The sequence below is a fragment of the Sciurus vulgaris genome (genome assembly GCF_902686455.1).
Source record: "Sciurus vulgaris genome assembly, chromosome: 4".
In the NCBI taxonomy this organism is placed as follows: domain Eukaryota; kingdom Metazoa; phylum Chordata; class Mammalia; order Rodentia; family Sciuridae; genus Sciurus; species Sciurus vulgaris.
Genome location: NC_136464.1, coordinates 132,171,170 through 132,194,539, shown reverse-complemented (window position 1 = coordinate 132,194,539; position 23,370 = coordinate 132,171,170).

Genomic DNA, 23,370 nt, shown 5'->3' with positions numbered 1-23,370 from the left:
CTGTAAGTTTTCTCTCAAATAATTTTTCTCTGCTTCAATTATTAATGGAGATCTGATTATGTATACTAAGTATAAAGTTTATACTCCTGCAGGAGAGACAAACATTAAATAAGTAAACAAATAAATGTGACTATAAAAGTGCAATCCAGGGAAATAGCTGGTTTTATGAGAGAAGAAGGGATACACAATTTGTACGTGAGTGTGGTCAGGTAAGCCCTCTCTGAGAGATGTTAAGAGCACATACAAGTTAGACAGCTGGGTGAGAAGGGAGGGAGGACCAGGCAAAAGATCCTGAAGCAGGAAAAACATGGTAGGTTCAAGGACTATCAACCAAGGTCAGTGTAGTTGGAGTAAAGAGAAAATGGCACAAGAGAAAGAAAGTTAGAGGAGTGGCCAGTGCCCTTATGGAAGTGTTGAAGAGTGAATGCAAAATTCAACATGGAATGGTGATGGATTGAACATAAGATAGGATTCCTCTGCTTCTTCCCAAAAGCCCATTGTAAAATGATAGGCAAAAAATATTTTTTTTTATTAAAGGCATAAATCCCCAGAAGCAAAGAGAGATGCAGAGGAAACAATAGTATTATTAGAGTCTGAAAATCAAGTAAAAGTGGTAACTGATTTATCAAATCTGAGAAAGCCTGCAGTAAAACTGAGAAGTTACCCCATTCACCAAGTTAACTGTGGAAGTTATCTATGGAAGTGGAGAAAAGATGAAGCTAAAAACAAAAATATTAGTTGAAAAGCCATTCGAGGAGCACTTCAACTTGAAGGGATTCAATATGGAGATGTAACTGCTTATAAAACTGTCGGAAGGACAGGAGAAACAAAGGCCAGGGAAAGCCATGTCTACTCCTGAGATTTGTTGTCAGCATTCAGAGTCAGGGCATGTAAGAACTTCAGGAAATTGTCAGAGTTGACGACAGTTATCTCAAGCATCATAGGTGGTGATTGACAAGGAAACATTCCAAAGCTTCTGTAAAATTTTGTACTTGCTGAAGTCACAAAATTGCCTATTGCTGCCAAAGAGCAATGCCATGGTTTCTGCCTTTTTTATGCCTTCCAAATCTTTTAAGGAGCCCGTCATTGGCAGAATTAATCCAGAACTTGATCAGCAAGTGATTCTTGGAATGTATTTTCTGCAGTGGGAGAAAGCATGGGAGAGACATGATAGAGTGTGAGGAGAAAGATCCACCAGTTCAGCAGAAAGCACCTCCTAGACCCCACTCCCCATTTATGCAAATGGGCATTGCCCTTCTCTTGGGCAGAAGATGAGGTATAGGTCTCTGGACTTGAGCTCTATACTCAGTTGATGGCTGGGATACAGTCCTTAAAACAGGGTCATTAAGAGAAAATTAACACAGCAAAAATTTTTTGATTCATTTTACACAAATGGGATACAACTGTTGTTTCTCTGGTTGTACATGAAATAGAGTCGCACCATTTGTGTAATCATACATGTGCATAGGGTAATGATGCTTGTCTCATTCTATTATGCTTCCTTCCCCCCTCCCTCTCCACAACCCTCGTTTTCCTCTATACAATCCATCCTTCCTCCATTTTTGCCTTCCTCCCACCCCCTGTTATGTATCATCATCCACTTAACAGAGGAATCATTTGGCCTTTGGTTTTTTGGGATTGGCTTATCTCACTTAGCATAATATTCTCCTGTAAATCCCATAATTTCATTTTTCTTTTTGGCTGAATAACATTCCATTGTGTGTATATACACAGTTTCTTTATCAATTCATCTATTGAAGGACATCTAGGTTAGTTCCACAATTTAGCTACTATGAATTGAGCTGCTATAGACATTAATATGGTTGCATCACTGCAGTATGCTGATTTTAAGTCCTTTGGCTTAAAGGCCAAGGAGTGGGATAGCTGAGTCAAATGGTGGTTCCATTCCAAGTTTTCTAAGGAATCTCCATACTGCTTTCCAGAGTGACTGCACCAATTTTCAACCCCACCAGCAATGTATGAGTGTACCATTTTCCCCACATCCTCCCCAACACCTATTGTTGCTTGTATTCGATAATAGACATTATAAATCTCATAGAAATAGAGAAAGCAATCATAAAATTCATTTGGAAGAATAAGAGACTCACAATAGCCAAGCAATCCTTAGTAAGAAGAGTGGAAGCAGGGGTATCACAATACCAGAACTTCAAGTATACTACAGAGCAATAGTAACAAAAACAGCATAGTATTGGCACCAAAATAGACAGGTAGACCAATGGTACAGAATAGAGGACACGGAGACAAACCCACATAAATACTGTTTTCTCATACTAGACAAAGTTGCCAAAAGCATACAATGGAGAAAAGATAGCCTCTTCAACAAATGGTGCTGGGAAAATTGGAAATCCATATGCAGCAAAATGAAAATAAACCCCTATCTCTCACCCTGCACAAAACTCAACTCAAAATGGATCAAGGACCTAGGAATTAGACCAGAGATCCTGCACCTAATAGAAGGAAAAGTAGGTCCAAATCTTCATTATGTTGCCGTAGGACCAGACTTCCTTAACATGACTCCCAAAGCACAAGAAGTAAAAGCAGGAATCAATAATTGAGATAGATTCAAACTAAAAAGCTTTTTCTCAGCAAAGGAAACAATCAACAATGAGAAGAGAGAGCCTACAGAGTGGGAGAAAATCTTTGCCACACACACGTCACGGACAGCACTAATGTCCAGAATCTATAAAGAACTTTACACCAAGAATACAAATAATCCAATAAAAAAATGGACTAAAGAAATGATCAGACACTTCACAGAAAGAAGATCTACAAGCAATCAACAGATATATGAAAAAGTGTTCAACATCTCTAGTAATAAGAGAAATGCAAAACAAAATACAGCAAATCTTGAGATTCCCAGCCCTCTTCTCCCATTCAACTCTCATAATGTTGATACCATGTTTATTCCTCCTGTGCAGATATCTCGAATAAGAGCCTTCTCTAGAGAATCTGACTAGCCCAAAAGAAAAGAGCTTAGAGAAACGGATAGCTAAGATTTCTCCAGAAAAATTACTGTCTAGTCACTTTTTAGAGAAGCCCAAGGTGGCAAGTCCACTCACAGGCATAAAGTTTTAAACAACTATTGAATGCCCCACACTAAAAATGAGCCAAGAATCATCAGCCTTTGAGGAAGGCAACACATATGAAATCCAGAATCCAAAGTAAAAAAAAAGTGAACAATGCAAGGAAGACAGAGGTTAAGAGGAAGGAGTAAACTATTAGGAAAGAAAACTACCATTTGTCTGTCTTCAGAAAGAAAAGATAATACATTGAAATGGGAAAAGAATGCTGTGTTTGTGGGTGTGTGTGTATGTGTGTGTGAGAAAGACAGAGAATTAAAATATGGCAGCAGAACCAAAAACCTTAATGGAAACTTTAGAAAATAGTTACAAAAATATCTCAGAATAAAAAAACAGGATGTCAAATACTACAAAAAAAAAAAAAAAAAAAAAAAAAACCTCAGAAATTAGAGTATATGGTCACTACCTGTCTAGCTGCATTCAGGAGCTTGTGGGACCTTTAAGGATGGGGCCTTAGGAAAGGAAGTTCAGTCACTGAAGTCTTGCCCTTGAAGGGGATAATGTGACCCCAGTCCCTTCCTGCCTTCTCTTTGCTTCCTGGTTGCCCTGAGGTGAGCAACGTCTTCTGCCTTGCTTTTCTACCATGATGTACCTACCATGCTGCCAGAGGCCTAAAAGCAATGGGTCAACCAGCCATGAACTGAAACCTCTAAAACTGTACACCAAAATAAATTTTTTTCTCTTTATAAGTCCTGGGTGTTTTGTCAAAGTGATTGAAAGTTAAAATCGGTAGAGAAAAAAAATTGAAAGAGAGAAAAATGATACAGGATTTTTTCAATAATAAATGTCATAAAAAGAGGGAACTGAAGGAATAATAAGAGAAGAAATTATAATGGGAATAATTCAATATAATATACCAGAAATGGAGGGCATGTGCTTAACAGAATAAATAAGAATGGGCTACACTAAAACACAGGGGAAAAAAAGAAAATATTACTATTTTTAAAGAAGATAAAAAACCCAGGACTTATATCAGGGGTTGAGAAACTTTCTGTGAAAAGCCATATCATAAATTTTTTAGACTTTGTGGGCCAGTTAATCTCTGCCAAAACTACCCAATTCTGCTGTTATAACATAAAAGTAACCAAAGATAATATATAAATGAATGAGCATGACTATGTTCCAATAAAACTTTATCAACAAAAACAGGCAGTGTGCTGGGTTTGGCTTAAGAGCAATAGTTTTCTATCTTCTGACTTATAAAAAGAATTTGAAATCAGAATAGCACCAAACTTCGCCATAAACAAAAGACTGGATAACTGTTGTTCAATATTGTTAAAACTCTGAGGAAAATTTATTTTTAATCTATAATTCTATTCCCAGTCAAATTATTGAACAGATGTGAGGAATGAATGAAGTCTTCAAATTTTAATCTCCCATAGATCTTTTTCTCAGGAAGCTAATCAACAAGGTGCTTTCACCAAATGAGAAAGCAAATCAATAAAGGAAAAGACACAAGATCCTGAAACCAGGAGTTAGCTTCAATTCCTTGAATCTTCAGATTATGGTCAAGCAATATACCAAGGCTGCAAGTCACTCAGCATAGAGATTGGAGGAGATCAGAAGGCTTTAGTAGAAACTGATCCAAGAAAATGTTGTTGAGAGAATATAAATTCAAATATATATTAATGACTAGTTTTGCAGATTCTGGGTATGCATTGAGTATAAGCCATTTAAAAATCTTCATATAAATGACATAACCACTATTAACTTCAGAGGACAAAAAACATTGTATAAGAAAAATAAATTAATCATTGATCACTGTATGACTCATCTAGTGGTCTCAGTCCTAGTAAAACTATACATCAATCCAATCAAAATTATGATAGAGTTAGTTATCTTTTCATCACTGTGTTGAAACATACCCAAGAAAAACAACTTAGAGGAGGAAATATTTATTGTGGCTTATAGTTTCAGAGGTTTCAGTCCATGGTCAGGTGACTCCTTTGCTTTGAATCTCAGGTGAGTTAGAACATCATGCTAGAAGGGTGTGACAGAGGAAAGCTGTCAGCTCATGACAGATGGGAAGCAAAAAGAGAAGAAGCAGCCAGGGACAAGATAAGGTCCTCAAGGGCATGCCCTCAGTGACCTGCTTCCTTTAACCAGGTCCCACTTGTTACAATTTCCAATATTGCCTTCAAATTATTAATCCACTAATGGGGTCAGGGCCTTTGTAATCCAATCACTTCCCCACAGCCCCACCTCTGAACACTGCTGAATTGGAGACCACCATTCACCACATGAGTCTTTGGAGAATACGTCACATAACAAAGCTTCATCAGAAAGATGGGGGAAGGATGGCAGTATGTGGTATGTTATGCATCTTTGTTTTCCCTGTGATAATAGATAATGCCTAAACTATAAAAACAACTAGTGCCATAAACATTTAACTTAAGAGTTTTAGACACAAATACCAAACAAGGCAATTACAATATGAATATGGTTGTGTCTGGGTATTCTGGACTAAGAATAGTTTTAAAAAAATCTTGTATAATAATTTGCTTCTTAAACTATGTACATATATAAAACTTTGATTTTAAAGAAAAAATTCAATTTTTTTAAGAATAATGAATACTTTTGCATCAAGAGGAAAATAGCCAATGGTATATTTAACCAATGCATTTTGTGTGGTAGCTCTTAAAGTAGTAAAATGTAGCTTGAATATTTCAAAATGGATAAAGCTCAAATAAAGACACTGAGCAAAAAGCACAAATCTAATTGAAGAAAGAGATGTAGAGTATGGTAGACCTTTAAAAGTTTAAAAACATGAAAAAGCAACAATATTTTATTAACACATACATACATATGTACTAAAGAATAAAAACTTACATGGGAAAAATAAAGAACCAACTCAGAATATAGGTACCTCCTGGAAGGAGAACAATGAGTGAGTCTTGAAGTGCTTCCACTCTATTCTGTTTTGTTTCTCTAAAAATAATTTCTCCCAAGCAAATGAGTTGAAGTAGCACAGTTAGGCAAAGCAGGAAGAAAATATTCAAGATGCAAGGAAGAGAAGGCTAAATATGAGGAGCAATAATAACATTAAAACCAAAGATATTTTATTTCTGACAACATTTCGTCCATTCGTAGAGGCTCTGGCTTTCTCTCGCCTTTCTCCCTGTTTGGTTTTGTTTGTTCATGTGTTATGCTAGCTTGCCAACATACTCTTGCAGTGATAACAGGTGTGTCACCAGTTAAAGTCCAGCTCGGTCAAGCTTCCTAGGAAAGTTGGTTATACATGGGGTTTCCCTCTGCTTTATTTTCTAAAGTTTTATCTTTAAGTAACAAAGCCTCAGTAGGAGAAATTTGGAATAGAATATGGTTTATCAATTATAATCATTTCCTACTTCAGCCCACCCACCATGATGCCTTTGGAGAGGGCGAGCTATAATGAAAAGCACTGTGGAACTCTAAAGAGTTTTCCTATTGAACAGAGTGTGAAAGAGGTATTTTCAGGATTGGTTCAGTCATACAACAATGTCATCAGGAGTCAGGCCTCTTCTACACTGGCATCCTGAGAGTGTGGACTCAGTCCTCAGGTTTGCCCCTGTGCAGTCCAGCAGGGGTTGCTACAACCCCAAAATTGGCCCAAAGAAAACAGTTGTTTCCTTTGACACACCCGTTTTATTGCAGGAGAAACCTCTTCCAGGTTGTTATATCCTTACGCTGCAGAGAGGTGAGAAAGTCTCTCTTTCATAAGGGCAGTAATTTCACTCATGAGGGTTCTGGCTCATGACCAATAGCCTCCCAAAGGCTCCACTTCCTGACACCATTACATTGAAGGTGAGCATTTTTTCTTCTTTCTCTCTCTCTCTCTCTCTCTCTCTCTCTCTCTCTCTCTCTCTCTCTCTCTCTCTCTCTCTCTCTCTCTCTTTCCCTTTTTTTCAGTACTGGAGATTGAACCCAAGGCCTTGCATGTGCTATGCAAATGCTTTACTACTTAGCTGTGTCTTAAACCCTTGTTAAAAATTTTATTTTGATACAGGGTCTTACTAAATTGCCCAAGCTAACCTTAAACTTTCAATCCTCCTGCCTCAGCCTCTTGAGTACTTGGGAATTATAGGCATGTGCCATCACACCTGGTTAGAATTTCAATATATGAATTGGGACTGAAGGTATGGTATTTAGTAGATCGAATGATTGCAAATAAAGCAGATGCTCCTCCAGGCTGCATTCACCAGGGTTGGTTTGCATGCTGTAAGGGCAAAGGGGGATGGAGAAATGAGAAAGTGGGGTTTGCAATCTCCAAAGTTGGAGGCAAGTTCTGCTAGTGAGAAAGTGGAGCTGTGCATTGGCATTCGATGGGCAATCAACAGTGCTTACCTCTTACCTTGGGTGCCTCAGAACATGAACTTCAGCACCCAACAAAGTGCACAGCAACGCCCTGTGGACACAGCCATGCCCAGTAGAAGGGTCAGCAATGCTTCCCAGAGGCAGCTTTTACCAGAAGGAAAGACAGTACCAAAATGGAAATATCTGTGGCTCCCAGTGGACACAATACAGCAGGGTCAACACAGAAGGAGACCACAGCTGCACTGTCTTATATGATGGCCATAATCCGTGTGTGACTCCTTAAACTAAAATCAAGTGAATTTCAAAATTCATATCCTCAATCACACTAGACACATTTCAAGTGTTTAATAATCACCTGTGGCCAGTGTCTGCCCTACTAGACATCATAGATCAAGAACTTTTCCACCTTTACAGCAAGTTCATTGGACAGTGCTGGGCTAGAGCAAGGGGAAGAACTTCTAAAATGACAAATCTACATATGTAGGAATAGAATGAACTTAAAGCTCATCTGCAAACATCTCCAGGGAGACCTCTGGCCAAGATAGGAATGAAATATACTAGCTAATGATTTATACTGTGCTGTTTAAAGCTTGAAAGTCCCCCTGGAGATACCCAATGCCAACTTGTCTACATTGTTTAGTGAAAATATCTAGATTGATAGTCCACACATGGTTTACCTGGTCACTCAGCCTGATGCTGTCTATTTGATCCATGATATAAAAGACCACCCAGTAAACTTGTGCCTCATCTTCCTTGAGACAAACATCTCATAACCATGCTGGCAGATCATGATCCTGAGATGGAATATGTTTTGTGCAGCTGAGAGAAAACTCTGGAAACTGTGTTCAGGTGTCCAAAGCTTTGTGATTATTTTTCTGCCTTCTTGCTCCTCGTGCTGTGTGTCCTTTGCCTGCCATAAATCTTTCATGAGTATATCTTGTTAGAGTCCTCTGAGTCCTTTCAATTATCTGACCCTGAGTAATTGCTGCACCCCATGGCGGCCAATCAGATTTGGTCATTAACACACATAAAGCATCCTCTGGACACTGCTAGAAATAACTAGATTGAACTTGACAAAGTTCTGAGGTCCTGCACTAGCAGGGGTGAGCATGAAACACCATTTTTATCAGATTTTGTTGTTCTCGTTCACACATAAATGTTAAAAGAGAGTTTTAAATTAAGTGATAGAACTTGATGTGAATATAAATCAGAGAAATCATCTGTGTTCAAGTCCTTGAAAAGAGCATTGTATTCCTTCAACCTCAATTTTCTCTTCTGAAAAATGGAAAACAATTCGGAACTCACATTACAGGTCTGCTTGAGGCTTAATTTCTATAATACAGGCAAAGAGCAAACATAATGCTGAACATGTAGTAAGAACTCCATAAATGTGAGCTCTTGTTATTACTCTTTCCAAATAGATACCTGTTAAATATGAATATTTATAACAAGTCCGGGTAATGCATTACCTTAAATATCTTATTACCTTAGAGTTTCATTTTATTTAGTAATGATGTCTCAATTACTTTCCAATTTTGCATCTATTTTGTTTTCCTTTAAATGATATTTTACATAAACACACACTATACCCTGAATAGAAGTCTATATCTTCCAACTCAAATATAATAAATATTTTCATAAGCTCCATTGATGAACTTAGTTTTATTAAAAATTCTATATTTTTATTCTATGCATGACATTTGCTCAGTGGGAAAATTATGAATGTAATTGGTAGGTCACTAACTTGAATTTCTTCCCCTGGTGGTTAATCATGGTTTCTAATCCCAACAGCATAAATGGTTCCAGCAGTTTGCTGGTATAATCCTCTCCCTTTACAGTGAGATCTCACAGCTAGCAAATGATAAAACCAGCACTCAAATCCAATCAGACCCCTATGAATGTTGAAACTGTAAGAATGTATAGAATAATTTCTTATATCTTTGAAGAGCACATCCTTTATAATAGAATAGCAGATTGTAAAGTGATAATGAAAAAAATTATAAGATTATTCAAACTAATTTATAGGACAATGCTTCAAGAGGCATAAAAAATATATGGAATATTCTTCCTACCATTAAGGAACTTGGACCAGCTAGACACTGTCTCATTCAAGGTTTTTCACTTCAAGTCACTTGAAGCAGAAATTCATTCAAGATATTTAAAATGAAACAGTGATTTGTTATAGAGATGTCTCAAGGAAGGAAAAGGAAGCATGACTGATCCTCCGTAAACTAGATCTGGAAGGTAGAAGGGCCTTAGCTGAGGCAGGCACTTAAATCTTTTCCTCACTTAGCAAGTTCTCCAGTCTTAAACTTCTTGGATATTTTGCTCTGAATTCCAGTCTACCTCACCTGGCTTCCTCTGCTTGTAGTTCTGAATGTGACCCACTATGGCCTGACTCTTAACTCTATCACGTTGTGCTACCGACTCAGGTCTTCCATTTCTGTGAGGCAGCAAACTCCTGGCCATTACAGTCAGCCTGCACTGCTTGCACTAGGTGCGCTAGGTTGTGAGTTTGGCAGGTGATTTGTGGGCACACAAAGTCTACAGCTCATGGGTCTGTGGAAGAGGAAGGATGTGCAAACATACCCTTTATATGAGTGTATCAGTCAGCATTCTCCAGAGAATCAGAAGCAGTGTCCACATACAGGCATAATAAAATGTGCCGTTGTAAAAGGTCAACTGTGGGTTAACGGAAGAGGGCCTTGGCGTCCACATTAGAGGAAACAGATCCGATTCTAGAGGCAACTTTAGATAAAACTTCGTGTTCAGCTATTTCATTTTTGAAGTACATGAGGAAAAGTTTTTATCTCAGGGCTATTTGAGTGGTCCAGGATTCGAAAAAAGGTAAGATGATATAGTATATTCTACTTCTAAGATGCCATCCTTAGGAACACAGAAAACTGAGAACCACGATTTATGTACAAAATATCTGTGGCAGTGCTGCAAATAACATGAAAAACTGAAAGTGATTTAAATACCTAACATGAGGTTCATTAATAAATTATGTATGTCCAGATGTTGTACCATTCAGAAGAATGTTTCCAGAGAACATTTAGACACAAGGCAGGGGGAATGGAGTCGCTCAATATATATTAAATGCAATATTCAAGCATAAAATTTGGATGCTCATAATTATGGTGTTGCTAAAATTCAAACATTAAATCTTTGTTTTGAAATTTTTTAGAATCAATTTGCACTTCTTAAACACAGGATATTAGAATTATTGTTTATATTTTTCCAAAGATTTATTATAACAAGGAAAGATTGATGTCTATCACATATGTTCTGTATGTAAAGCAAATGCTAAGCTATTGTAACAAAGCTATTGTAACAAAATACAATGACTTAAATAAGAAAGAAGTTTATTCTTCTCCCATGTAATCACCTGACTGGTTTTGGCTTGGGTAATTTCACTCCATAAGGACATTCAAGGAACCAGGATTCTTTTATCTTAGCTCTCCACCTTCCTCTGGGTAACTTTTCTTTCCTGCATGATCAAAGCTGAGCTGGCACTGTATCTCTGTTCTAGCTTACAGGAAAGGGAAAACAGCACAAACTCAACTAAGGATGAATAGTACAAGTTGTTTACATCATTTCTGTTCATATCCCATTACCCAAGATGGTCACATGGTCACACCTCACTGTAAGGGAGGCCAGGATACTACGGGATAGGTGTGTTCTATGATTTAAAGAGAAAAGGAGAGAAAGGACAGTCACTTCCACATCTGCTAGTACATAATGGGTCCTCAGGGGTCCTTCGTTAATGGTTCCAAAATAATCTAAGCTTTTTTATTGTTGTTTTGTCCTTATATCAGTAATGAAAACTCACTGTGGTGGTCAGTGGGTTTAATTGAGCAAGTAGATAATCAAATAGAGCAAGGATAAATCTCACAAAACAAACTGAGATATGAAAAAGTAATTATGTTCCTTTATTATCTTTGAGTCTTTTAATCTCACTCCAAACCCCCTGCTATCTGACTGGAGAGAAGTTTTAACCCTGTACATAACTGGACTCTCCTTCCAAGACTGGGTCAAGACCACTACTCAGCCCTGCAGCCATCACTTGTCAATGCACCTTAGGTGCTTGATGCCTTCAGGTGTCCATCTGTGCTTTTTCCATAATGTGCACAGAGCACAGAAACATTGCTAAAGGTATGCAGGTGCCCAATACAGGCCTCACTCCCACCCTATCACAGCCAGTTTCCAGAACCCTTGCAGGCAGTTCCTCTGCATCATTTTTCTTATCTTCCCGGTTTTATGTAAAGTTTTCTTCTCTCCCTCAGGAATGCTCACAGAAACATTGCAAGCTAAAGTCCAAAATAACCTTAAGAATGACAAAAAATGGCCAGGTTCAGTGGCAGATGCCTGTAATTCCAGCAACTCAGGAGGCTGAGGCAGGAGGATTGCAAATTGGAGACCAGCATTAGCAACTTAGTGAGGAGAGACCCAGTCTCAAAATAAATAAATAAAAAGGACTGGAGATGTGACTCAGTGGTTAAGTGCCTCTGGGTTCAATCCAGTACCAAAGAAAAAGAATGACAGAAAATGCTTTTACTCTCAAACAAGTTCTGCTTTCCCCTCTGCAAAATTTCCCCCTACTTGGAATGGAAGACATGGGGGTAATAACATCAAATAAAACCACACCCAACCACCTCTAAAAGTCATCCTGTACATCCTGAAATGAAACTCGATTCCCCACTTCTGCTGGCAAGTAAGACAGAAGTTTCTCTGCTTCCGCTGGCGGGTGGGGTCTGTATAAGGTTGCAGGTCTCTGCAACCCAGAAGTGTTGCTCTTAATGGTGGGCCATGCCCTCCAGTGTTATAGCTGACCCCAGAAGCTCACTGCCAATTTCTTCTTCTTTCTGGGTTCTTGTCTCATGAATTCAAATAATGAAATCCACAGACCAGGGTGAATGAGGAGTGTGAGAGTAGGATTTATTGAAGAATAGAAACAGGAACAGAACCTGAGAGCAGGTTTTGCCATCTGAGTGTGATAGTCCAGGCGTTTGTATAGCACTTGGGTCACTGCTATTGGTCCAAGATTATGCTAATTAGGATTTGGAAAAGTTCTAATGCTATTGGTCAACTCCTGAGTTTCCACTTCCATTCAGGTCTGCCCCACTTCCATTTTCTCCCCTCAGGTCAGGAAGCAGGAAGTGGGAGGCTGAGGTTGCCAGATGGTCTATGCTTGCAGGTTCCAGGCTCCAGTGCTGTGTGGAGTGGGCTTCTGCAGCAGGTGTCAGTAAGTGCCCAGGTCTGGCCCCTGAAGTGTGTCAGGTTGGTCACCTTGGCTTGCAGAGCCTCAGGCCTGCCACACCTGCATGGTGGGCTCCACACCCCTAAGGGCTTCACTTAGCCCATGTTCGAATGCTCCTGGGCCAGCATTCCACTGCTCCACTGCTTGGCTGCCACTTCTCAGCAGGGACCAGTAGGCTGGCTGTGTGTCTTGGCAGACTGGGATCCATGTCACTGTCACCAATGTGCTAGGATTATATGCAAAATTAGAAATGATGCGCTCTGGCACATGGACCACCTATTTTTGAATCTCAGAGATTTTCTTTTTCTTCCTCTTGGTTTGTAGTTTATTGGTCAGATTTTGGAAAGTCAGGAAGATCAGACAACTTCCACCAAAGTGTTGTCTTCCCCAGAATAAAAGTATGAACTTCCCCAGAATAAAACAAAACTGCAGCCAGAAGAAAACAAATGAGGAAAAGGTTGCATATTTTACTGCCATACCTACAAAGTTTGCCCATGGATTAAAATAAAGAATCTGGATGCTATCCTAAATCTTGGAAGTTATTTGTTAATTACCAAACCTGCAGCTTCGATGGGTGTGGAATAGTGTAGGGAACCTGAGAGAACAAATAAGAGAGAAGGAAAGGGAAAATAAATTTCACCTAAATCACACATAGGATAGGTCAGCAGGCTTCTTCCTTCTTTCCTCCCATTCTTTTGGCAACTTCCTACCCGCAATCACCACTTGAGAATATAAAACTTTCCCTCATAATCATCTGTTTGAGAATAAACCCTCTTATTCTTCAGTGCTTTGCCTATCTGACTTCCCAAACATCAACATTTCAAATTTCTAGAAATATTTGACATTTTTCCTGTTGATTTAACACAAGCTGGTAATACACTTTTTTATTTTAGAAAACTCACATTAACACAGTGAAAACATGGAAAGAAACAGCATGCAACCGAGTCTCTGCTCAAGAGGAGCTGCCTTTCACAGACACCAGGGAGGGCTCTCACACCAAGGCTATAGGGAAAGGACCTCAGTGCTTTAGTATCAGGGAAAACTTTCTCTACATCTTTACTTTTTTCCTAAAGATGAAGAAGTGTTGTAGCAACTTTCAAAGATGCTATGGTTGATGTCTTTATTAATGACAGCAAATGGTACTCAACTGAAGTTTGCAGAGGATGCTAAATTAAGAACTGTTGCTAATACCAGTAAAGTCAATAGACTAATAAATAAAAATATAGGGAAGGAAGAAAAGGGAAAGATATGAAACACCTGAAAGGGATATGGAACATGTATATTTTGTGATGTGATATGAAAGCTAACATCCTCCCCAAAGAGGAGAACTATTTTGAGGGTAAATTAAAAGACACTCTGCATAGAGCAAAATTGTTCCTTCCCGCTAATTCTGGTAGGATTAACTTTGAACAGCTCATCCAGTTGGGAGCCCTGTATTCAACCTAGTAAAGTCTGGGAGTAGAGAATAAAGCTATACTGAGAATCACAGAGGGTAATGCAAATAGAAAGGTTAATAGGGATAAATATTTATAATTTCAAGACTAAAGAAAAATCTGCAATTATTTGAAAGATACGAACACTACAAAGAAGAGCAATTATTTAGCCTAGGAAAAGGTTTATGACTAGAAATAATGAAGTTAAATATGACTTTATTTCAGCAAGATCAGAAAACATTTTTTTCCAGACACAAAAGCTGTTAGATTTAAACAGTAGATGCAAAGAACATTCTTCCAAAACCTTTCTTTCTGTGGGTCAGAAGAGAAGTATTGAAAGGGTAGGATAGTTTAAGAAAAAACATTATCCCACCAGTGAGCAGAGAGGCAGAGAAAACAAAGACCTGGAGCTCATCACTACCAACAGCCCCTGGGGGCCTCAAGATGAGGGCTCTGGGCCCAGACTCACAAGTCAGGGGAATGTGTTATAAGCAAGAAGGAAGACCGTGGTTCCAGAACTGCTCCTTCTAGTCTTGGGAAGGATGAGCAGAAAAGACTCTAATCGTACATATTAGGAAATACTGAGAAGAGATCTCTGATCCATGTTCCTGATATCCGGTAAGAATTAATTCTGCAACGGCATGAAGCTTATCCATCTTAGCAGCACATGTAATAAATGAATGTCTTCTGTGAATATTGATTCTTTCTGACAATGAGCTTACAGTGCAGCTGTAACTTACTCTCATGCCTGACAAGTTCTCCTCCCATCTCTTCTGGGTAGTTAGGAGGATTACATGATAAAACTGCTAAAGGAAAGAACTTACTGCACACAATCGTTCTAACACCAAATGTGTGGGTTTTCTACACCAAGAGTTCTCCAGTTCTCCATGGAAACAAGATTATGTCCTATGATTTAATTCAATTCTGATATTAATTACCATTATCCAGAGTTAGTGGAGATCCCACAGGTTAAGAACTTAGTCCCACAAGATTGTCCCCTACCTTAATAAGTCAATCACAAGTAGTTAGTCCCCAGGTTACTCACGCTTCTGCCAGACTTGGCTGCAGATTAAGGGTTCCCACAACCCCCTCTTCAGTTAATTATTGTCTATAATGGCTTAAAGAACTCAGGGAAATGCTTTACTTGCACCTTCCAGTTTCAATGGATATTAAAAAGCATAGAAATGAATAGCTAGATGGAGAGGTGCACAGTATAAGGTCCAGAAGAATCTTAAGCACATGAGCTTCTGTCCTCTTGGAATTTGGGTTGAGCACCCTGTTATGGTTTAGATATGAGGTGTTCCCCAAAAGTTCACATGTGAGACAGTGCAAGAAGGTTCAGAGGAGAAATGATTGGGTTGTAAGAGTCTTAACCCAATCAGTGAATTAATCCCCTGTTAAGGATTAACTGAGTGGTAATTGAAGACTGGTAGGGTGTGACCGGAGAAGGTGAGAATTGAGCATGGCTTTGGGTATATATTTGTATCTGTCTAGTGGAGTCAGGCTCTCGCTCTCTCTCTCTCTCTCTCTCTCGCTCTCTCTCTCTTTCTTTCTCTCTCTCTCTCTCTCTCCTTCCTGGTGATGCAAGCTGCTTCCCTCTGCCACACTCTTTCATCATGACATTCTCCCTCACCTCAAGCCCCAAGGAATGGAGCCGGCCATCTATAGACTTAGACCTCTGAAACTGTGAGCCCTCAAATAAACTTTTCCTCCTTTAAAATTGTTCTGGTCATATCTTTTAGTCAAAGCAGCAAAAAGCTGACTAATATGCACTCCAACGTGGATGCATTCATGGGTCCAAAACCTCTCACAACTCTTTTGGTTAGGGTCCTTATGAAAGATGCACTATGTAGCCATGATTGATTAAGTCATTGGCCATTGGTGATTAACTCAATCTCCCAGGAGGTTGGGGGAAAGGGCTGAAAGTTCTGGCTCTCTTTTTTGCGGGAAGCAGGGGCCTGTGGATTGAACCCAGGGGCACTTTACCACTGAGCTACATCTACAGCCCTTTGTTTTTTTTATTTTAAAACATGTCTCACTAAGTTGTTTTGGGTTTCCTGAGTTGCTCATGTTGGTCTTGAAGTTGAGATCCTCCTGCCTGAGTCTCAGATTCCACTAGGATTACAGATACAGGGCCACTGCACCTGGTCTAACTCTCTTTTTACAGGGTTGATTCCTCTGGCAATCAGTCCCTACCCTGAAGTTATCTAGGGGCCCATGAAGAATCATATCATGAACATGAAATTGGGTATGGCTCAAAGGGGGTTACTTTTTTAACCCTTTTTTAAATTCCAGAATGTGGAATTTTTATGTTTAAATGTTTTATTATTTATATGTTAGTTTATTTATTTTAAATAGGGCTAATTCTCACTCAGGAAAATCCAAGTTTTAGAACTCTGTAACAGAAACCAGAAATGAAAACCAAAGAAATATTTCTTGTTATAACATGGAGCATCACATTGCTGGCAAGCCTTAGCTGTTCCCTATACTTAAATTTTGTGGGCCTTATACTAATATCTAAAAAGTACCATTTGCTTGCAATTTCTGAGATTCAGGAATTTTACTGGCTGCCTAAATAAGTTGGAGTTTCATAAGCAGGGTAAGGGTTAGGCAACGGATGTACACCTGGCAGAGTTATTGATTATCAGAAAGAAAATTCAACTCTAGTGATGAAGCAGGAAAGGATTTTTGTAGAAAGCATACTGCACAGAGAAATGGGCTTAGGCTAAACTCAAACCTCACCACCAAAACTACTGGTTCCTCATGGAGGTGGTCATCATGGCCATCCACAAGAAAGTCTCCACCTTGAGACAATGTATTCACACACCTGCCGGAAATTCAAATACACCGGAGCTTTCATTATCACTCTCAACACTTTGGGGACCTCAATTTGACCTGCAGCACTGCCTGTCATAATAAACAAACACCCAGGCCATTATATTTTGTCAAATAAATTCTACTCAGAGCCTCCTTCCTTGTGCTGTTTTGTTCCAAACCAAAGTCTCATGTGTATCACTAGCAGGATCAAGATTGCTGACTGTGTCCTAACTGCAAGGTAATCTGGGAAAGTGGGTGTTGTGACTTCTACATTGAGATGCAGGACTCAGGAGGCCAAGTATTTCCTCAATGTGAGAAGGTTGCAAGAGATGCTTGGCAGCTCCATAACATGTCCATGCCAAACCCTAACATACACATAGATGTCCATCTTAAAATTAGCAACAGCTTTAGCAACCGTGGAACACAAAATTCTGCAGCCTAATATATCCATCACAGGAGCTATCTGCCAAAAAGGAGAGAAAGTGTCTATTGCTACTGCCTCCAACTACAACTCCAAGATCTCTGCACAAGGTACGCTCCTCCTCTACAATTTCACAATTCTGTCTGGACAGTCTTTAAGTTATGAACTATATGATAAACTTCACTCAATATAAACAAATAGGAAAGGCAAGAAGAGAGCAAAAAAGTTAGAACATAAAAACATAACCATGAAATATTAAGGAAGAAAATGTAAGTATGACAGGCTTTACCTCTGAACTAGACACAAGTTTGTAATACTTTTTATTTCCTTTCTCTTCTACTTATTCCATATCCCCAATGTCATCAGTGTACACCTCAGTTGGTTGGGGTCCTTTACCTGGTGGCATAATCTAAATTTTATTCCCAAAACACTTAAGCCCTTGGTAGTCTTGCCTATAGAGAATTGCTGCCATTTTCTTTATCACTGGATAAGGAAAAACTAAAAGACATCATCTAGGATTCCTTGGGTTCCATGTAGAATCTCTTCTGTGTTCATTGTACAACAATGTCATTACCCATCATTAATAAGGATAAATCACCTGAGCAAGCATGGAACTCTTATTTCTGCCTGTTTTTCAGAAGCAAGAAGAATGCTAGATGGCCAGGTCACAATCTCAGCTTCCAACTTGATTGCATTTCTTTTTTTCTTTTTTTTTTTTTCTTTTTGGTTGCTGGGGATCGAACCCAGGGCCTTGTGCTTACAAGGCAAGCACTCTACCAACTGAGCTATCTTCCCAGCCCCTTGATTGCATTTCTTGATGGAAACTTTTCTCTCATGATTACTAACATACTTAAGCCAGAAAATTCCAAAGACATGAGGAGAGGAAACCAAGGCTGTTGGAGCACTCTGGTTATGGAGCTAGATTAAACTTTTTCCTCCATGCTAAAATAGGGAAGTCAGCTGTCTACACCTTGAAAGAAGACCCTTGCCAGAACTCAAGCATGTTGGCAGCATAACTTGGGACTTCCGGCCTCCAGAATTGTGAGAAATAAGTTTCCACTATTGAGAAACCACAATTCATGGTATTTGGTTGTTGTAGCCCATGCTAAGAATTGTAATAGTGAGATGTGCCACTCACACTTCAACTCTTTGGTTTCCTGGATTCCTGTGTTCTGACTGTGGAGGAAGGAGGGCCACAATTTGGTCAAATCAAACCAACATTTCTAAAACAACACTTGGGCTATACAGAGAGCTATTATCCAACCAGAATTGAAACTCAGTCTTCAATGGACCCCTTCACTGAGCTTTTAAGCCAAATGCTTTTGGATGGTGGGGTACCTAGTAGGACCAATGAATCTCATGGCATAGCACATTGTCTTTTTTTCTTTGAAATAAATTCTTTGTTCAAAGAATTTTATTCTCCAGCTCAGAACTTGTGAAAGGCAATCAATCTCTCATTACCTAATGAGGTGGCCTTTGGGATCCTGCCTCCATGTATTCTCCTTCACCCTCTTCTAGACAGTTAGAGGGCCAGAGGACATGATTTTGCAGATTCCTCAGAATCACACAGTAATCATAAAAAAGGCATCCTAGCCCAAGGACATCACATTTTTATATTCAACCTTCTTTTTCCTCACCCAGGTAGAAAGAAGCCTAGTTCCTACCTAAATTGTCCAGAGCAATCTTTTCTCCACTCAAGGCATACTCTCATAGAAAAGTTAACAAAAGCAGAAAGGAAAAATTCTACAAACCTTGGAAATATTACATTAAATCATTCTTTCTATCATTAAAAATATTGATCTTTCTCATTCGTCTTTAAAAAAATCAAGCTTTGATTATTTAACTGCAAAAAATTATGAATTTAGTTCTCAGGGAAAGTGTTTACAAATTCCCCCACACTATCTTTGCAAATTTCCTCAGTTTCAGCCTCTATTTAAGATCATTTTTTTAAATGAAGGTCTTCTTTCACATCTCAAATCTTTTTAGATAAGCAAATGTTAACTGATCATTTAAAAGTCTTTATCCATCTGCATATCTCTGCATTTGCTTTATAGTGTTAGATTTAAGTGTATATTTTCAAGAACAGATTGAAGTCTATATTTTATCCCCTTTGGATATTTTCTAATATCTGTTGTAATTGTTGTTACTTTGTTTTACTCTTTTAAAATCTGTGTTGACAAATTTTGTGACTTTGATCTTTAGTAATAGATCTATGATAAAATAATCATTTCTATAATCTGATATCATTCAAAAACTTTGAAGCTTAGGTTTAAATATTCTCAATGGACTATCAAACATCTGTTTTTACTAATAACATGGTTCCTTTGAAAAGATCAAGAATGGCTTAAAATTTCAGCGCAGATATTTTAAGTCATAATTGGGAATGCACAAAAGAAAAGCAATTTATTGAAAATAGCATGTGATTAGAAATGGTCTAGAATGGAAGAAATTTTTCTGAGAATAAAAGGAGTGATTGGAACACACACACACACACACCAGACACACACATTTCTCTCAAGTAGTAGTTCTTAGTCTTTTGGGAGTGTTTAATAATTATCTAAGTAAAGCCATGGGCTTTTTCCACAGACTGGAAACCCACAGGTCCGTGGAACACACAGGGTCTATGGACCCTGAATTAAGCTCCCATCTCTAAGGAATATTATTAGACAATTAATCCAAGTTAAAATACAGGGTGCTGTCAAAGCCTCACTTGTTGAAACTCAGTCCTCATCCTGAAGTAGAAATAAGATCAGGAACCTCTGGTGGTTTAACCTTTTATCCATTACAACACAACACAGAGAGAGAATGAATGAGGGAACAAAGCAGGCAGAGCTCACCACTGGTGTGACTATATAAGAATACTTATGGGGTGTGGTTTGTGAATACCATTCTTGTAAGAAGAGGCAGCCTGAGCCAAGAAACGATATGTGAAGCCTCCTGCCATCTATGCCAAATTGCACAGGTGAAGTGGCCGTGCAAGGTGGTCCCAGCTGTGGGTGGTGGGCAGGGTCTCATCTTCTTGTGTGTGTCATGACAACTTGATTCTGTGGAGAGAGGGTTTGGAACAGTAGAGCGATTGGTCAGCTTCAAATGTCAGACATCAATCACCATGGCCATCCTGGAGTCAGGCACCATGATGGATAGTTGCAGAAGTCCAGGAGAAAAGTTATCAGACACTGAACTAGGCAGTGAGAGTGGACACAGCAATAAGAGAAAACCCCTAAGAAACAGAGGGACTCGGTGAAGGGGTGGAACATGGAGATGATAGAAATGAAAATGGCAACCTGTCTCCCTTGCTAGAGGCACTTACACTTTATAGAGGATTGAAATTGCAGAATAAACAGCTTTAACATCTCAGAACAACCCCACTAGAGCCTTGGGTGGCCTTGTCATGCTGTGAATGTACTAGTATGAGGAGAGAACACTTTTCTTTCCACTAGCTGAGCTGACACCCACAGCTAAAACTTGGAAGCAAAAATATCAGAAGTGAGACAAAGAAAGGGAAATCATTAAATTAAATTTCCTTGTAGACTAAGTTACTTATATTGGGTGCACAAATGAGCCCATACACAGGTTGAAGTCCAGAGGTGAAGAGAGTGACTGGAAAAGAGTCTGGCGAGGGTCAGAAAATCTTGCCAGTATCACACACACATGATCTCTCTATCCAGGCTTCTCGCCAGAGTAGAATTCACGTATATTATCATCAAGTGCCTAAAGTATGTTTTCTTTGATTGTCAATATATATATTCTTTTATATTGAAAAATTTCTCCTCTCAGTGCTTACCCTAGTTAAATCACAGCTTGTGATTCATATGCTGGTTTCTGCTTCACTAAATTTTGACTCTATTTATAACTGATATATTTTGGGGGTCTTTTCTAATTTCTGATGAATTTTCTCTCCCTGTCTAATTCAGATCACTGACAAATGAAAGATAGGAAGAACCAAAAAGGAAAAGAAAGGGGAAAGACTATGTGTCTGAATGGAATCTGAACTGGTGTTGATTATAGATGGTTCTATCAGGGCCTTTGGTTCACTTGCTTCCTCTCCATCAAGGTGGTGGACTCAGGTTGGGAATGCAGACAGTTAGTTACATACACACACTGATTTCCACTGATGCTCCCTTCCAGCAATTTATATAAAAATAAAGAGAAAGAAGTAAAACCATGTTTGCTTGCTTGCTGAACCCAAATAACAAGTCTTTCAGGTCCCATCCTCCAACTAGCTAAACTGTTCCTAAGACCTTCCTACTAGGTTGAACCCTTCTATATGTTCTTTGTCAAGAACAACTGACTGTCATCAGTTTCACATAATTCAACCTCGCGTGTAGAAATTCTGGAGCCCGGAATGGGTCCCTAATGTCGTCAGGAACGAAAACAGGATAAGCCATGTTTCCTGCCAGCGCCACCTGCTGTACACTTCTGAGAATCCCCATTTCTTCCTACTCTACCAGAGAATTCTCCTTCCATTAAAGTCCATGTTGGGTTGGAGGAGGGAGGAGAAATGACAAGGAATTCAGAAAAAACTTAGTGGCTTTTTTGGGAAAGATAAAATAAAAGCCATCTATAATCCAGCTTGTGTCAGGCCTTCCCAGAACCACACCATCAATGGCCACAGTGGCTCTTTTGTACAGAGGATACAGCACCATCACATGGCAGTGGGAGGAAGAATTCTTGTCCCTTCAACTTAACCTTGGATAGATAATGCAAGGCACCGCCCTGATCTCTTTAAGAAAGATCCTTCCCCGATTGCATAAGGGCAAGATGGGGTGGAGAATATGGATTATATATAGTGTAACCAACAAGAGAAAACTGAAAACTAAAGAATACAAACTCTGTAAACATTGCTGTAAAAATTCATATCTGCCTTTAATAATCAATAGCTTATGTTGGCATGCCGACTCTCATTGCAGGCACTGTATGCCTGCAGACTGTGACACAATCAAGCTTTCATTTATATTTATGTGACCAGGAGGACTTTGTATTTGATGATTTTAAAAGATGCATGGACTCAGCCCTGTTTAATTCTGATATATTGGTCTATTATCTATAAGAGGCCATTGGCTAAATTGAACTATTCACATGAGGGTCCGTGATGGAAATTTGTCAGGATGATAGGAAAATATTCAGATTTAGGTTTTCTTCAACAGTAAAATTTGAAGACTATAAGCACATTGTGCTTCCAAACGACCATCAGAACTAGATTTAAGAGGACCTTATTGTAAAACAAATGCATTATTAAAATAGTTTGTTATGCTGCATTAAAAAGAGAAGCAGCTTGACGATTGATGGAGCAGGAGAGATTGGATGCACCAAATTGCAGCCAATGACACTGCAGTCTCCACAAGTCCAATTCGGCAAGCCTGGAGGAGGTCCCTAATGGTGAGGGAAACTGGCCTATCTGGGTGGCCTGTCACTATCAGAATTAAGTTTTATTTTGTTTCAGTAATAAATGTTTATTGAACTTCCATCATTGCTCATTCAACCTCGACAGATCGTTTCAGTTTCTAGGCCCTTCCATTCCTTTGTCATCTAGAGTAGGTGTCCCAGTGTAAGAGCTACAACAGACATGGATTTTCAAAGAGGATACATATGGTCACCACCCTGAGGAACCTGACAAGCTAAAAAGAAAATATACTGATATACTGATTGATGCAACACAGTAATTGAATAATCTTCTTGAAAGAGTTAAGGAGAAACAGAAAATTACGAGTTCCCAGTGGGAATTTCAGTGGTATTAAAAAAAAGGTATTTCAGGTACTATAAAGTCCAGTGAGCACATCCCTCTCTCAACATCATCACTGTGATGATGTCCTGTTAAGGGACAGAATTTGTGTCTATCATTGTTGTTTCGAGCACTGTCACTGGGCTTGCAGTAAATCATTTTTGTGTATGATCAGTGACATGGAATTTCAGGGTGGTGGTCTCTGTGAGCAAAGATAATTGATTTACTGAAAGCAACATGGGGAACTGAAAATGCATTGGACTTAGTGGCAGAGGCCTGGGACCTACTCAGCTCTGCCACTCTCTGCCTATGTGACCCTAAGA